The 16754-nt window shown below is 39.5% G+C and overlaps 1 long non-coding RNA gene across 1 annotated transcript in view; it reads left to right on the top strand.

Annotated features, from left to right (window-relative positions):
* LOC103546538 (uncharacterized) overlaps positions 1–13543 on the top strand; it is a 36338-nt gene extending 22795 nt beyond the window's left edge. The window contains exons 2-3 of the long non-coding RNA XR_543710.2: positions 9677–9744; positions 12399–13543. This is a non-coding gene — a long non-coding RNA (uncharacterized lncRNA). The remainder of the gene's footprint in view (positions 1–9676; positions 9745–12398) is intronic.
* Positions 13544–16754: the final 3211 nt, after the last annotated feature.

Genomic DNA, 16754 nt, shown 5'->3' with positions numbered 1-16754 from the left:
CTTGAAGGGGTGGGACTAGTGAGAAAAATGGGCAACAGGAGAAGAATATAATAGAGAAGTGCGTGATACATTGGTGACTGAAGATATGTGGGCCACAGAAGAAGGTGTGATACAGATGTCAAGGATGGGCATAAATTAACTCCTGTGTGACTAGTGCTTTATTTGACCTTGGAGAATCAGGGACGAGTGTGGAAGATGGAGTACAAAAGAATTGAATAATACAGTGACTACTTTCAAAAAACATTTTCTCATTCACTCCATACACTTATTGACTACATACCATGTGGCAGCCATCCTACTGGGTGCTGGTGACGGGAGAGTGAAAAATATCCTCTCTTCCTTTAAGAAGCTTCCATCCTAGTGGCGCCTGTATCCAGCCATTTCAGCGTAGCTGGCTCTCCCATGTGCTACACTTGGGTGACACCAGTAAAAGTCAAATATTTTTGGAACTTTCCTAAGATGTGCCCCAGCTGACTCTTGATCTGCATCTCTTCATTCTGATATTAATATCAGTGAATAATACTGTAGCAGCTTTCCACATGCTGGTGTCTTTACAGGCATTATCTCACAACAATCAGTATCTTGAATATAGTAACTGTGTTGGGTTGAATGGTGGCCCCTCAAAAGATATGTGCAAGTCCTAACCGCTGGAATTTGTGGAGGCGACTTTATTTGGAAAAGGGTCTTTACAGATGTAATTAAGTTAAGGATCTCAAGATCATCTCGGATTTAGGGTGGGCCCCAGATCTCATCATAGGTGTCCTTGTAAGAAGACAGAGCACACACACAAGGAGAAGGCCATGTGAATATGGAGGTGGAGACTGGAATGATGCAGCTACAAGCTAAGGACCACCGAGGCTTGCCCGGAGGCCTCGAACAGATTCTCCCTCAGAGCCTCCAGAAGGAACCAGCTCTGCTGACATACGGATTGCAGACTTCTGCCTCTAGAACTGTGAGAGAATAAAGTTCTGTTGTTTGAAGTCTCCAAGTTTGTGGTCATTTATTAAGGCACCCCGAAGAATCTAATATGGTAATTAACACACACACTTCTCTTTCGTCAAGTTATATAGCAGGAGAGGCCCGCTGAGGTCTCTGCTTCTGTCATCTAAATTCAAATCCTTAGTCACCTGGCTCTTCGATCCTCACTGACTCCCCAGTTTCTGGTTTTGCAGCCAGCTTTGATCCCTCCTCTTGACCCTTCTTCTTTCTGTATCTGACTGAGCTTGGCTTCCCACTTGGGGTTCCATTTTCTGTGTACCTCTGCTTTGAATTTTCCCCACAAGCTTCAGGGGAAAGACACACCTTTGCCAGACACTTCTCTTGCAGAACCTCCCCACTGTGTTGGCTCCTCACAGGAGCAGGAGACTCAGCCATTCAGAGCATGAGTTTCAAGACCTGCACTTAATGCACAATTGCCGAGTAGTTGAAGTGGCTTGTAAGTAGAAGCCAGACTGAATAGAATGTAGGGTGGAGGCAGCATATACAGCATTTGCTGCAGTGATTGCACAGAGCATTAGGAGGAGGAGAACATTACGATGTGCAGGGAAGAGCAAGAACCTAATGAACTCAGGCAACACCCCACAGCCCAAGGCCAGAGGACACATTACAGTGAAGTAACAAGTCATCTAAGACAGATGAGGCTGCGAGGGATTCCCAGGCAGCGAGTCTTCACAAAATATGAGTCAAGTGGGGAGAAAGTCCAATTTCCTGTACTGGTAAAGTTTATGAAACATCTACGTCTAGCATCCTTCCTTTGATCTCCTACTTCAAGCCAACATGTTAAACATGAGGAATAATTTAAAGAAAAAAGTCCTACATATTATTTATATAGAAATCAATGTTTTTAAAGTTTAAACATTTCAGGAAAGCATTTTCCTCTGATTTATCAGCGTGTAAAACACAGAAAGCATTAAAGAGAATTAGTTCCCAAATTCCCACTCATGACAAAGAAGGCAGGCACAAATAATCCTGATGTGACAACTGATCCCTGACTTTCTGGTTTAGTTATTCAATTTACAGAGCAGTTGAGGAGGTGAGAGGAGAGCGAGGCTATGGAGAGCCCTTGCTATTTCCTCTGAGTGTGACAGATAGGGCAAGTGGGGACCCTGGCCCAGTTCACTACAAGAAATGTTATAAGAAAACCTTCTGGCAAAAAAAAAAAAAAAAAGGAAAAGAAAAATGGTATCAGGCAGATGGGTCTACCAAAGGAATGAAGAAAGTTGAAATGGTAAACACATGCATAAATACATAAAACCATTTAAAAATGTTATTTACATCTCTTTAAAAGATAATGAATTGTTAAAACAAAAAGTACCAAAAATTCAGCATGGAGTTTGTAATGTAGATAAAATTAAAGCATATAACAAAAAAGAGATAAAGCCTAGGAGGAAAGAAATAGAAGTATACTGTTATGAGATTTTATACTATATGAAGGGGTAAAATATCACCTGAAGGGTGTCTGATCTCTACTAAATATCCATTAAAATAACAAACAAAGAGGGTAGTAAAGGAGGGGAAGGAAGAACAATAATAGATTGGACAAATTGAAAACAAAGAGCAAGATGACAGATATAAACTATATCAATAATTACATTAAATGTAAATAGTCTAAACATCCAAGCTAAAGGGGAAAGATTATTGGATTGAATGAAAAAGTAAGACCCTACTATATGCTGCCTGCAGTTCATTTAAATAAAATGACCCAAAGAGAGCAAAAGGATAAGAAAAAGGATATATCAGGCTAACATGAATCAAAGGGTGGCCGGAATGGCTATATTGATTTCAGACCAACTAGGTTTCAGAGAAAATAATATTACGAGGAATAAAGGAAGTCTATCCTCAACAATAGTGGGGTCACTTCATCAAGCAGGCGTGATGATGTTAACCATTTTGATAATGTTGTGCTTCAGTGACCCTCCCCCCTTGTGTATATTTGGTCAGAGGTCACAGAGTCGATTCCTCCAGTCCCCTTCCCAGAGGGTGCATTTTGTGTGACTGCAGAACTTTGAGGGCTGAATAGAAAAGGGAGACTGGTGAACTCAGCATTCAGTTCGTATATTTTAAAATTATTCTCCTGCTTCTAGAAATATACCTTGCCTTCAAACGTTCCTGAAATTCCCCAGTCCACAGTCCCACTATTTTGCCTTTTAAAGAGCATGAACCTCCATTATTTTGCCACGATTAAGAAGGGCTGCCTCACAATGCATGGATTTGGAGACAGGTATCCAGGGATCTATATTCTTCCCAAACAGCTTTCAATTAGTCTTCCTGATTTGAGTCCTGTTATCACAGTCAGTGTTTAACTAGGAGACTGGAAACACTATGAGTTATGGAATAAGGGGTTTATTATTGAAATCAGCTTTGACACAATTATGACAGAATCTGGAGAAGTGAAGCTTTAACAAAGCATAAGAGAAGGCACCGACCTGTCAATTTGAGAAGCCAAGCTCATCCAGCTGCTGAGACCAGGCTTCTAAGGGGTACTGGTGGAGCAGTTCATGTCAGGAGTCTGTGCATCATTCAGAAAGAGCAAAGCTGGCACTATTAGTCTGCACTTGGTGTTGCTACAAGCTGGTCTGGCACCCACTGCTAGGCCTTGATGTTCTCCTGTTGGACATAAACGACTTCATAGAACATCAACATGTCACAAGGCCACTGTGTGACTGTGATAGATCAAGACAAACAAACAAAAAGACCACTCTTTATGTAATCAGGTCTAAACACAGACAAAACGTGAATATCGTCTGAGCCACAAAATACCAAACATCGCCCCCTCCCAGCTAATATGAGTGCCTGTTCTTTATCAGTTACAGCTTTAGCTTCATTTTAGTCTGACCTCCCTGTAAATAAGTTTTATCGAGATATTAATCATACAATTAATCTCACTTGCTGACTGCTTCCAATACAAAGCAAAGCCTCACATCATTAAACTCTCCCCAAATCACCAACCAAGCCCAAATCCTATAACAGCTTCTTTCTAAAACCTTCTCACTGGGACACCCTGAGATTCACTCGTGATGTGTATGCTCTCTCATTGTAACAAGTAACCAAACTCAACCTGTTCAAGTGCAGGTGAGTTCTTGGTGGCCTTTGACTGGAGGACATTGACAGCCCACAGCCAAGCATGTGATGGTAAGTCTAGGGCCACGGTGTTCACTGGGGTCAACAGTCAGTAAGAAGAACTAGATGGGAACAGAAGAAGGTGAGGTACAAGCTAGTGCCTTCTGGCAACGCTGGAAATGTCTGCCCCTCAACCACCTCAGCTTTCAGAGATCAATGGTTGCTGCTTAACTTTTGCCTCCCTAAATCTCAGGAAAGCATCCTTTTGGTCAGTCTTACTCAGAACCATATGGGGAAGTTCCAGCTCAACCAAGTCATATGAGCACTCCCACATACACCCTTTTATCGTACTTCGAGAGGAAGCTGATCCCTGCTTTGTTCGAGGAAAACTCTGTGTTCCTACTACAGGGTTAAAATTTGGTTTCCTCATGTTTTTAGACCAGTTATCATTTAACAAATCTATTCCTCAGCTTCCATATTTTTGTTGGTTTGTTTTGTCTCTCATTTTCACTGTTTTTGTATGTTTACTGTTACAGTCATCTATCTCTTAATGATGAGGGTACGTTCTGAGAAATGTGTCATTAAACAATTTTGTCATTGTGAAAAGATCATAGAGTATACTTACACAAACCTAGATGGTACAGCTTACTATGCATCTAGGCTATGTGGTACTAATCTTATGGGACCACCATTGTATATGCAGTCCATCACTGACGGAAATGTCGTTACGTGGAGCGTGACTGTATTATTGTTTTTAATGTCTTAATTGGAGGTTTCAATGGAGTGCTGGGATGGGGTGAAAGCACATGTGTTTTCAATCCAGTATCTTCACTCCAAAGTCTGGCTTTTTGTTTACCAATGCAGACAGTCAAGACCTCTAGATGCCCACCTGATGTTCATGAGCTCCCATCTGTACTGAAGAGCTCCCTCTAGTGGTCCACCCAAGGACTCTATTTACTAGCCCTATCACAGTCAAATGTGGTCAGGTGACTAGTTCTTGTCAATACTATGTGGGAGGAAGGGAAGTGTGTCACTTTTGGATAGGAGTGTTTAAGAAATGACTTTGCCTTTTCTACTCTCTCTTTCCCTTTCTTTCAACTGGAAGTTGAGGACACAGAGACCCTATGGATGGCTACTTCAAAGATAGAAACCCGGGTCCCTGTACCACCAAATGGTCAACCAGAAGCACATCCACTGGCTGCTATGTGAGGGAAGAAAATACACTTCTGTTGTGTTAACCTACCAAAATTGAGGATTCATTCCAATTGAGTTATTCCAATTATGTTATTAGCATTCCTCTAACTAATAATATGAATATGCCATTCCTTTTTGAAAGAAATATTTCACTCAATGACTGACAATGTTAGGATTGTTGATTTTGCTTTGGAATTACCACAAAGGCAAGAATTTAATTAGCACATGCTCTGTGGGAAAAGGGTGAGGTCAGAAGAAGTGATAAAGCAGGAAATCTAATCCTCTCAGTCAGGGGTCAGGAAATTTTTACCGTAAAAGTTAAGACAGTAAGTATGTTCAGCTTTGTGGGCCACATGGATCTCTGTTGCATAGTCTTTTGTTTTTTTAACAACTCTTTAAAAATGTAAAAATCTTTCCTAGCTCATAAGCTACAAGATAACAGACCTTGGACAAGATCTGGCCCATGGGCCCAAGATTACCAATGTCTACTCTAAGTGACTGGAGGATGTAGGACTTGAATCTCATGCTGATGAGTAAGACCCCTCTAGGGGACATGAATGGATGCATTCTACTTTAAGGCTATGAATTCCTTGAAGATTGTTGGAGAAGGTCATGGAGAAGATGTGACCAATAGTTGACCCAAGAGGTGGACCTGGGCAATTGGAGGTTCCTCCTCTCCTCTTCTGTCTTTGGAATGTACATTCTTCCCACAGTTCCCACAGTTGGATCCATTTTCAAGGACACAGCCTTGAGAGAGCAATGCATTATTGAGACTATCTGAGTGGCATATGTAACTGAACCCCCATTGAGGCTTCTACATAAATTTTCAAGATTCTGGTGGGTGGGTGCTAAGATCTACTCATCATCTTGAGGCTGCCCAAGACAAGCCTCGTGTGCAAGTTCCCTTGATTATTAAAACTGCCACCTACCAATCTGGAGGGGACTGCTTCTTTCTTTGGTCTCTCCTTGCCCTCTGTGTATGCAGACCAGTTCTGGATTTCACTTGAGAAGCTCTCGAGTTCAAGAACCAACAAAGGCAAGAATCATGTTTTATGCTTTCATCTTAACCATTATTCCGCTTGATATAGGGCTTTCAATTTCATTCAATTTTGACTCTTCTACTGCCGTGTGCAAAGCTCTGTGTTAGGCACTCTAGACTTAAGCATAAAATTTATGCCTCTCTCCAAAATAAAATTAAGTTGAATTGAAATAAAATTTATCTAATTGAATTATACTGGCAGAATTGCAATAATAATTCCAGAACAGAATGCTAAGCATTTTGTAATATACAACTATGTCATATTCCTCTTCCTAGGAGCAATAGCCTTTGCTATCGTGGAATGTCTATGTCGCTTTCAATTGTTAATATTTATATGTGGAAGCTTCATTGAGAAAAAAAAGTGCTTGCTTTTTCCTTTGACCCGATACATAAAGAAACAGAGTAAAATATTTACAAATTTTATGTAAGGCTTCTATCTGAATAGAAATAAAAATCATAGAAATTTTGTCTGAGATTTGGTGATTTCGCCTAGGGGTTTGATATCATAGGATATTATCTTCTCAAGCTCATTCTAAGACTTATTTGTATATTTAATTATCCTGCACATAGAAATCTCTTCACAAACTTCAACAGTTGGGCGATTTTGGGTTCCCAGAGAAAGTTGGGGGCTAAGAAGAAGGAGTCCTGGTTTCCTTTGTCCCTTCAGTTCTAATTAAGTTCTTTCCACCTAATATGTGAATATCCCTGCCGGAATGAACACAGTGGAATTACATTCTATGAGCAAAACCAGAGGCGTCTGGTGTGTGCCTGCTGAAATGCGTGACACAAAAAGCCATCTTGAAAATGCAATCAATGCTCATGCCAACATCCTTCAGTTAGATTAGCAACTGGGAACCCAAAATACTCACACGGATTTGTGACACCGTAATGGATTTTGAGTCTGTATTATTAATGAATGAACCCCTAGCAGATATGTTTGCTGAATTAAATGTGCATGTTATTTTTCTGTTTTAATCTATGCATCATCTGTCAGATTTTTTCAGCTCTGGCTCTGGCAATAGCTGTCTTTGAATTGCTACATCCTCCCCTAAGGAGCTTACCTCCCTGTACTAAAGCTCCATGAAACTGAATCCAGATTTTCACTTGAATAAGTGCAATTGGATAGACGCACAGTGAAGAAAAATTATGATCTTGGCAAAGAAACCCAGTGTAAGGAACCAGCAGCAGCTCTGTAACATCTCTGTTGTTCAGGACCCTTAGTGATAACAGAAGAGACCGAGAGCACACAAAGCTCTGCGAGAGTGAGGACCCGCCTCCAGAACTGGACTTCCTTTGCATCTATTGTGTCCATGATGCTCATCTTTTCCTTTGGAATTTTTCTTTCTAGCCTCTATAGCTGATTCTCATAAGACGTAATTTTCATTGAACACATAGTGGTGGGACAGAATTTTCTTCATCCCACTGAGATACCTGAGGTTATTATCAGTACGTAGAAGAAAACATTCTGAGTTCAAAGACAGACTCTTAGCGATCCTGGCAGCTTCCGCCCAGAGACATCACTATAGACAAACAAAGCATTTTTTTAAGAGAAATCTTGTTTGTTAAGAGCTCCAATAATAGGGTGATAATCACAAGTCTAATTAGCATTAATCATTGGGATGATTCTACAAATACAACTCCACCAAAATCTTGAAGATTCCCTCTATAATGAAAATGTATGCTAAAACATCATGTTTCAAATGGCAACTGAATTGGATAAATTATTGTAGACAAATAGCTAATGTTATTGCTAATCTTTTAAACCTCATTGGTTAAGATGTAATTTAGATGTGTCTATTTTGAGTGAAAAATATGGCCCAGATAGGAGACAAACATACACAAATACATGTAAATATATTAAGTGACTAAGCTCAAATAAATAAGTCTATCCATAGACAACAGCTAAAATTTATTCTCCTCTTGATTAAACCAGGTATTCCTTCTGACATTCCTTAGTATGGAAATGCCACACACTTTTCTCAGGTACTCACATCCAGGTTCCAACCACTGAATCATCTTTTGGCCCATCTCCAGTCTACTTTATGCAATTTTGGTAATTCTCTCTTTCCCTCCATTTCACCGCCACTGCTGTGGTTAGATTATTATTATCTTTCACACATACGTTATTACCAGAGCCCCTTCAGCAATCTTTACTCTCCAGGCCTACCAGATGTAAATCCAAAGAGCGCTCTGCCGTGGATGAAGCTCCTCCGTGCACCGGTCTGATAATGTCCATATCCTACTCCAAACCTTAATGTTTATTTTTAAACATTTTTGGAAAGTTGTCTAATTACAAGGCACCATCCTTCTCAGGCACAATAGACGGGCCAGGCAATGTGCTTGCTGTTTATATCTTTCCCTCCTGCGAACCCTGGGAATGCCCAACTTGTCCCTAAACTGTTAAGGGACTCCCAACATAGAGATCTCTGCACTCATCAGTGGCCTCGCTCTCCCTCCAGCCACAGGTCAAACAAAGGTACTTTGTCTTGGAGAAAGGCTGACCATGCCAACCTGGGTGATGTCACTTCTGAGGGGATGAAAACCGGTGGGAAGCAAAACCACTCCTTTTATGTATCAGGCACTGATAGATGATAGATGATAGATAGATAGATAGATAGATAGACAGATGTACATAGAACATGGACAAATATCTCCATATGTAAGGAGATGAGGGACGATTAGAGAAAAAAGTATCTGAAATGTCTTTTTAGGGGGATGATAATGAAAACAGTGTTGAGGAACATGGCTGTAATGCTCCCTCATTCTGATGAGACTGACAAGCATGGGCTTCCGTAACCAGTGGCAGTGAGCATTGCACCATCAGGGCCAGCCACATCCCCTCAGAAGTGAGACACTCATTCCCATTCCCAGCTGCTGACTTCTGGCCCCTGACAGGAGAAATTATATCATCCTATATCACTACATTATACATCAGGATGCCCAACAGTTTCTTTTAAAATTTTTATTGGTAAATAGCTAGAAGGATTGAAAAGCAGTGCTCTCATCAAAATGAGCAATAATTTCAAGTGTCCCGTCTGAGTTCTTCCTTCTTCATATTCCTAATATTAGGAAGTAATATTAATTAATACATAATTAATGGGGTAATTAATAAGTAAAGGAATGATTAACGAGGTAGTATTAAATATAGTTACTGTTTGAACATCAATTATGAATCTGTCATCAGGATGAAATTCTTAATTCCATTTTTCCTTTTGACGTGCAAAATAACATTAGAAGTGTCTAGTATTGTCACCATTTTGCAGTTGAAGAAACTAAAACTTGGAAAGCCCAAGTGATTTATCAACGGTCAAAGAGTTAGTGTGTGAAAGTTAAGATTCAAACCCTGGCCTCTTTGATTCAAAATCTTATAATTTCATCCACTAGAATACCCTAAAGGGAACCCATTAGGACCCACTATAAGCAGAGGACAGGAAGTGATGCTCCATATAAAGGTAAGTGCATCCCTGGACAACTGGAGTTGGGACCACAAGGTAAGGGGCATGGAGGGGTAGCTTCCAAAAGTGGGTGCTGCACATAAGGGCACATCTAGCCTGAACGTCAGAATCATGGGTAGGACACTCTGTTTTCACACAGTCTATCCTTACATTCTAATCCTATAGACAAGCAGAAATTTGTTTTCAGGGGCAAAAATGTACACAAACTACCCAACCATACACATCCGTGGTGCCAAACATTTATGTTGAATCAACAATGTTTTGTTTAACAGATAAAGATTCACGAAGCAAATGCTGTTCGTTAGCTCCTGTTAGCTCAGTGGACGCTAAAAAGCCATCACACTTCTACACAGGCTAGTCCTATACAGGCTAGGCTGTGCTCAGGGTGAGGCACCCACGCAGCCGCATACAAAGGTGGCCCAGAAGCGCAGGACCCAGGGCAGCTGAAGAGGAGTCACTGTGATCACCTGTCTCCCACCATTTGGTTCAGCTGCATTTATACCATCATAGCCGCCCATTACGCGATGGCACAATGGGGTGTGGGCTAGTTTACTGCACATTTTTACATCGCTTAGTCTGCATGCTGTGCCAGCATATTCTTCCTTAAGAGGTCTACACACAAGGAGGGGCTGGGATGAGTCTTCAGGGTCAGAAATCAAGGTGAAAACACATCTTGAGGAGTTTCTGGATTTCATAGGGGCTCTACCACTAAGCCATTATGATAAATTACTTTACCTCCTCACTTTGACGCTGACTTGAGTTGTGACCCATTCAGAGGGTCGTTATTTAGAAAAATCTACAAATACAACAACACATTTCTGTGTAATGTTCATATACTGTTTAAATTATTTTTTCTCCTCTTTGGAATCAGGAGAGCACACTTTATACTTGTCCTGATTGCTCAGGGATATTTGAAACATACTCAGGACTTTGAATCTAACTACTAGTCTATAGTCCTAACTAAAAATACTATTATTTTAAGGAGTCACAAAGATGGCTAATTAAAAAATATAAAAAATATACTTGGCTGAAAGTCACATGTAGGCTTCTTAGCAAAACAAGAGGGAGGAAGCTGATGTTATTGCTGCAGGAATGTTTATCCACGAGTCTTTCTCTTCCTTCTTGTTCTAATTTCATCTTTCAACATCAATGTCTAGTATTTGATTAAGTGAATGAATGAATGAATTAAATATGAGTAAATGATTACATACCTTTCTTTTTGGTTTTGAGTTTATACAGTATCTCCATTAAAATAAACTAGGCTGATGTTTTAAAGGGTTAAACAAAACTTCTGATAAAATAATCTTAGTGATTAAAATATATACACACGACTGTGAGGATGCTCTTTTATTCTTGAGTCCATTTTTTCACTTTTTTCAAATTAACTTCGGGTAAATTAATTAAGTCTGCGTCCTGCTGGGCCAAGTCTTTTCCTCATTACTCTCTTTCTGGTCCCCTCTCTTCCTATTGACACTGATAGACTTCAAGACTGAAAATAGATACTAATTATTTTCCACCTTTACCCCTCACTGTTCAAAGCAGTGCATGGTGTTTTGACTGTGACATTAACACAGAGCTCATTAAAGCCACACAGAATGAATGAACTCTCAAGAACAAAGATTTTTTTGAATTAAAGGTAAAAATAACACAAGGCACAAACCAGAAAACAAATATTATATAGGAAATGTTACCCACTCTATTTTTAATTATGGAAGAGGGGAAAAAACTTGATGCTGCTCCAAATCGTGCAGAGGGTAATACGTGACCTGGTGGTTACAGGAGTGACTATCCTTTGCTGCCTTTTTGTATAAATCAGCACCATTAGCAATTGCTCAACTCTTGGCCCTCATGCCCACTATTCTGAAAGAAACTAAACTTATTGGAGAAATTACATGAAAAATAGGTGCTAGATTCAATGCGTTCCTGTGTTGATGGAACCTCCTGAGGATTTGAGGCTCCAGAACCATCTACTATCCAAATTGCATCCAAGAACAACCTCCTTCCTCTAAACTAAGAAGTTTAGGAGTAGCAATCTATAGTCATTGAGTGAAAAATTAGTTCCTATGGAAATAAATATTCTTCATCCTGTAAAAGAAAGAGAAAATAAGAGCCATCAAAGCAAGCTAATTACCAGCAATACGTAAAAACAGAAATCAGTGACTGACTTGCAGCGAGGAATGTTTCTTGGTCTAAAAACACAACAAAACTATCCTGTGTACACGGCATTAACATGCAGATTGTGAACTTGTTAGCATATGTCTTGAAGGACCAATCTGTCATTATTATTTTTTTTTTAAAGATTGGCACCTGAGCTAACAATTGTTGCCAATCTTCTTTTTTTCCTGCTTTTTCTTTCCAAATCCCTCCAGTACATAGTTGTATATTTTAGTTGTGGGTCCTTCTAGTCGTGGCATGTGGGACGCTGCCTCAGCATGGCCTGATGAGCAGTGCCATGTCCATGCCCAGGATCCGAACCAGCGAAACCCTGGGCTGCTGAAGTGGAGCTCGCGAACTTAACCACTTGACCACAGAGCTGGCCCCCTGTCATTATTTTTATAATAGAATTTTACAAAGAAATTTTGGATTTACCCCCAACTTCTATGTAACGCCCCTACAGAGTAGAAACGACAAATATTTTCTTCTTTTTATAGATGAAGAAACCAAGTCCACTGGCTGATAAATGACAGAACTGGAACCAGACCTCAAGTCTCCTAATGTTTATTCAGTGCCTCTACTGATGCTTGGTGATAAAAATGTATCAATGTATAATGTAGTTAGTATGATGCTTCATTTCATGTGTTAACTTGACTGGGCCATGGAAAAATCAGATATTTCCTCAAACATTGTGTTGGTGTTTCTGTGAGAGTGTTTTTTGGATGAGATTAGCATTTAAATTGGTAGATTGAATAGAGCAGTCTCTGTGTGTGTATATGTATGTACACACACGTGTATGTATACATATATGTATATGTAGATAGGTATATCCTACTGGTTCTGTTTCTTCTCTGGAGAACTCTGGCTAATACAGTTAGCCTCTCTGAATTAACACAGGTGGCATTAAAGTTTCATTTGGGGTTTTACAAAGCTTAAAACCAGGTGAACAAAGTTAAAGGCACAAATGACTGACTTTAATGCACACAGAAGAATAACGTATAATTTATTGTATGGCCTCTGTCGTTTATAAAGAAATTGTATTATCTTCTAAACTAGAGTCATTCCACGTTTTTGTTGCATAGCCTCTAAACTAATTTTGAAAAACTATTGCCCACTCAAATATTTTTATATAAATATCTAAAACTGGCTAACATACTTTTAAATATTTGCAAAGGATATATATTTGTTGTATCATGTACTGTGTATGAGGATTAAATCTATTTTCATCAAACTGCTGGAGCTGCAGGTTTACCTCATTCCTTAAAGGAAAATGTCCACTGCACAGACAGATCGACATGGAGTCTTCCTTCCCATGTTTACCAAATCAAACTTATGTCCTTTCAGAAAATAGTCTGAATTCATGTTTTATTTCAAATAAACATGATGATAGATATCCACATAACAGTTTTATCACATCTGAATTCTATTTCCAAGACAGATAGATAGATAGATGGATAGATAGATGATAGATAGACAGATGATAGATAGATGGATGATAGATAGGTAGATAGATAGATGATAGATAGATAGATGATAGGTAGGTTGATAGGTAGTAGGTAGGTAGATAGATAAATAGACAGATAGACACATAGAACTTTAGTGTGACTTTTTGCCTGATCAAATAAAGTTTGACACTTCAGTATTTCTTGCTGAATTTTCTCTTTGTTGTTCTCATAGACTCTTCCTCAGAAGTGGAAATTCTAGATCACACCCAGGTTTGGTGCCTGGAGTTTTGCACACTCAAAGCCGTGTACCATAAGAAAATAGGATGAGTGAGAGGTTTGCCTTCCTTCTGTAGACTGGGGGAAGTACCATCATGAAAGGGGAGGAGAGAAAGGAGAAGCAGCTAACCACAGTTTACTCAGACACATCAAGTTTAGGAAAGAGGGTCTGGAAATCAATGCCCTTAAAGAGTCAGTCAGTCAGTCATAGCTCTGCATGGCCAAGAAATTGTATCAACTGCAGAGGTAATGTATACACCCTGGAACAACAGCTCTTCTTACCAGTGTCAGCAACGTTTGTACTCCTGAAATCTGTGAGGTGCTCTACAAAATAAGGGTTCCAGGGCCAATATCAATGGTATGTTGCAAATAAGTAAATGAGTTTCTGTTATATCATGCAGGAAGTACAAAAGAAGGCTTTTAGAATACTGATGCTAAACCAAAAGAGACAGTGTTAGAAATAAAACCACAGGTCAATCTCTTTTATGTAAATCAATACCCAAATCCTAAGGAAAATATTAACAAACTGAAGTTGGCAAGTTAAAAAGAAAAAGTATAAAGCCTCTCGACCAAATTAAGTTCATGGCAGGAATTCAAGTTCGGTTTAACAATCAAAATTTAAAAATATAACTATTAAACAACAGATTAAAGGAGTAATATAATAAGAGTATCTCTTATGCTAGATGCTAGATGAAAAGTTAGCATCTCATACATACTCATCTTCATAAAAGTCTTTGCACACTGGGAATAAAAAGAGAAGTTTCACAGAAAAGTTCATACAATTCAGAGGATATATAATCCTTCTATTACATACACAATATAAAGAAAAAATAGAGAGCATTACCAAACTCATTCTATAAGGTATTGCTATAATCTTAATAATAAGAATAAAATAAGAAAATATGGGCCAATTTCATGTATAAACAAAGAGGCAAAAATCCTGAATAAAATATTAGTAAAATATTAGTAAATTGAATCTAGAAATGCATATAAAATTAATCATTATGATTAGTTAGGACTTGTTCCAGGAACTGTAGAATGTTTTAACATTAAAAATGCTATTTTTCACATCAACCAATTAAATGAGAAAACGTATGTAATCATCTGAAAATATGTCGAAAAATAAGATTCGGCAACCATTCAGCATGGTTGAAAAAATGGTAGTGTTAACCTAGCCTGGGATAAAAGGGTGATTATGCATAGTTGGAGCTGCCCATCTTAGATGAGAATGAATTTTGATCCCTTTTGTTGATGGAGATTGAAAAGAATGCACTTGTGTATCAGATATTATTTCTTGCATAACAAGCCAACCCAAAATGTAGTGGCTGAAGAGAACTGTGTATTTAACTCATGATTCTGTGGATTAGTGATTTTGGCTGAGGTTCCTTGAAGGATTCTTTTGATCTTTCTGGGGCACGCCCGTGCATCTGTGGTCAGCTGCTGGGTCAGTGGGGGCCTGATGGTCTACAGTGGCCTTGTCTGGACGGCTCATCTCTGCTCCACATTGTGTCTCATCATACTGCGGGCTAGCTCGTGTAGTAGCGGAGAAACCCAGGGCAGAAGACAAGAGATGCACAGGGCAATGCAGACAAGGAGCTGCTAGACCACCAGGTGAGGCAGCGGCCAGGAGAGGGTGGAGCACGAAAGATAACCTGCCCAATGGCTAGAGAGCTGATGGCGCTCCTACAGCTTGAAATAATGCTTCATTTTGAGCTACATCAATAGTCATATTTTCTTTTTTTAAAATTTTTCAGTCTCTAACTGATTTACAGTTTTCATTTGAAAATAAAAATTGACAAAATTAGACAAGAAACACAGAACATGTATATGCTATCCTTAATAAAAAAATGTCAGGAAGAAGCATTAAAAAATTTACAAATATAAACCCCCAATAATATAGTATGATTACAATCCAGAATGTTTGTGTCACCAGTGGAGGCGCAGTGATGTAATGCACAACTCCCACCTCTCGGGTTTAACACAATAGATTCACTTCTCCCCTGCGGAGTCCCCCACTGTGGTTGTTGGGTTGGTGCTCTTCCTCACTGTGATTCAGGGGCCCAGACCTTCCCCCAAGGCCTCCAGGTCCTCTGTTGGGTCCTCTGCAACTTGGGAGCAGAAGAGGGAGGAGAATGAGTGGAGAAGCACAAGGGAATTATCACGAGGCAAACCTGGCACTGGTTTCCATCGTTTCTGTACGTGAACCGTTGGGCAGCTCTCAGACACCAGACTGACACAAAATGTGTATAAAGTTCGAAAAGAGGCAAAGTTAGAGTATGGTCTCAGCAGACAGCCTGGTGGTTACCTACGGGAAGAAGAAAGAAGCTACTGGCCTGAGAGGGCGCATGGGGACAATTGGTGCGCTGGTACAGCTCTATTCCTAATCTGGGGAATGGGTGTGATTGCCTCATGGTAATGCATTGAGTGGCACAATTATGAATCATGTAATTTTCTGTATATATGCAACTCTTCAATTTTAAAAGTTTAAAATAATTTAAGGTGTTTAAGAGAATGAAAAGACAGGCCATGGACCAAGAGAAAATATTTGGAAATCACGTGATTGACAAAGGAACTCTAAAGAACTCTGAAAAATCAACAATAAGAAAGCAAATCATCCAAGGAGATAGTGTGCAAAACATCTGAACTGATCCTTCACTGAAGGAAATATGAGGATGGTAAAGAAAAGATGCTCAACATCATTAGTCATTAGAACCACAACGCAATACCACTGCACACTTCTTAGAAGGACTAAAAGCAAACCAGTCAGCTAGACCTGTTCTTACTTTTTAACTTTGAGTTTGATGTTCAGACTGCTTTTGGATATAGAGACAGAGACGGTGACAGATTTTCTGGGACCTTAGGTTTATCCTTGTTTAAATCCTATCATTGTGGAGCTAAGTGTTTATATGGAATTATTTTCATGCCCATAGATTGGCTTCTAAGATCTGTGTTTTTGCATACATTAAAGACCATATTAAGAAAAAGCCAGTAAAATGCATAATTTTATTTGCCATACGGAAGCTATTGGGAACTTTGTCCACTCCACTTCTAAGGGAAAACTTCTCACGGATCTGAGTCTGTGTGTCTTGGGTGGCACCTTTTTTCCTGGGAGCAGAGTGGCTGGGTTAGCCT

Source organism: Equus przewalskii, chromosome 20 (assembly GCF_037783145.1).
Source record: "Equus przewalskii isolate Varuska chromosome 20, EquPr2, whole genome shotgun sequence".
Lineage (NCBI taxonomy): Eukaryota > Metazoa > Chordata > Mammalia > Perissodactyla > Equidae > Equus > Equus przewalskii.
The sequence above is the reverse complement of the archived record's forward strand: the minus strand, read 5'-3'. Positions and strand labels throughout refer to the sequence as shown.